Source organism: Schistocerca nitens, chromosome 5 (genome assembly GCF_023898315.1).
Source record: "Schistocerca nitens isolate TAMUIC-IGC-003100 chromosome 5, iqSchNite1.1, whole genome shotgun sequence".
NCBI classification, from domain to species: domain Eukaryota; kingdom Metazoa; phylum Arthropoda; class Insecta; order Orthoptera; family Acrididae; genus Schistocerca; species Schistocerca nitens.
The window spans coordinates 429,069,043-429,070,496 of NC_064618.1; positions in this window are offsets into that span (position 1 = coordinate 429,069,043).

Below are 1,454 nucleotides of genomic sequence, written 5' to 3' on the forward strand. Positions count from 1 at the left end.
CTCCTTAATTTGGTCCCACGGAACAATAAATAAATAAATAAATAAATAAATAAATCACCCTCCACTAACGAGTGAAGGACTCAGGAATACTGCCACTGGCAAGTGGGACAATATGCCCCAAGAGGCCTGCAGTGAGTTGTACTGAGCATGCCATGTTGCACTCAGAAGTGCCTGAGGGTTCGTGTGGGACCTACACGTTACAGATCAGTGTAGTGAATTTCAAAGAGAAAATATAGTGTAGTTTCTTTTGAGTAATATTCTGTATAAAACGTCTATCTCATTTCAAGAAACGAGAAACAATTACACGCACAACATTTTTTGAGGGGTATATTTAAAATGTGCTATAATTTGAGAGAGAGATTACCCTCGAGTTACTATTCACTGAATTTGATTCTGCACGTTATTTAGTATTTGAAGATAATCAGCGAATAATACTCATTAAAATACTGAAGCCACCTGTTATCTGTAACTTTTGGAATAGGCCTCTAACTTTAACACGGAATAACCGCCATCTCGTTCAAACTTTGTGCATAGGGTGACGCATACGGCTGATCACTGGTAAGGGGGGCAATAAACAACAGACCAGCCAACATCGGTGTAGCCACGAGCTGCAGCTCAGCTGGGGCCAGGTAAATAAGAGGCGGAAATTAAATTTAGAATTCCATCAAGCATTTTAACGATACATTGCGGAGGGCACACCGTGATAGGCGCGTTTAAACACCGGGTTAATGAAACAGCGACGCAGCCTGCCGCTCGCAGCCAAAGTTTTAATTACGGCGTCTGCTATCGGATGTTGCGCACTCATTACGCGCTACGATAAGGTGCGCGTCGCTCTTCCTCACACGGTTCGACTTTTAATTAAGTGCATCACCTGGAGACCCCCTGGCGCTGGCGCCGGGTAGCGCCTCCATGCGCCCGGCTGCCGTATTTGCTTTTTAGCCGGCTGTCTCCCTGGGGAACCTCTTCAGCATCTCACATGCCTCTCGTTTTCCTTTTTGTTGTTTCATGCCCTGTAGGCATCGCCGTCGTTAAAAACAGAAAGATAGCGTCTCTGGAAAAGGATAACAAAGATATCGGCTGTCGTCTTCTGATTTTCGCTAGACATGACACATCGATAGTGAGGAGCAACGATCGTGCGATAACTCGAACACCACTCTTGTTGAATAGGAGGTACGCATCTTCCCAAGTAAGTTAGCAATTCGTTGTTGATGCGGTACAACTACACTTGCGAGATGCCAGTAACTCGGAGGCAAAGTGAATGAAAAGACAGATTAACTGGGTGTACGGTAAACTTTCCCATAACGTTTCTGAAAGGATATGTTACGTATTACCACAACCACACACTATTATTAAAACATCGACGCTGGCCCACCGTGATACAGGAGGATAAACAGCACAGGTAGTAAACAGTTCTGCTAACTCCTTATTTTAAGTAACGGCTAGGGGGCAACTTA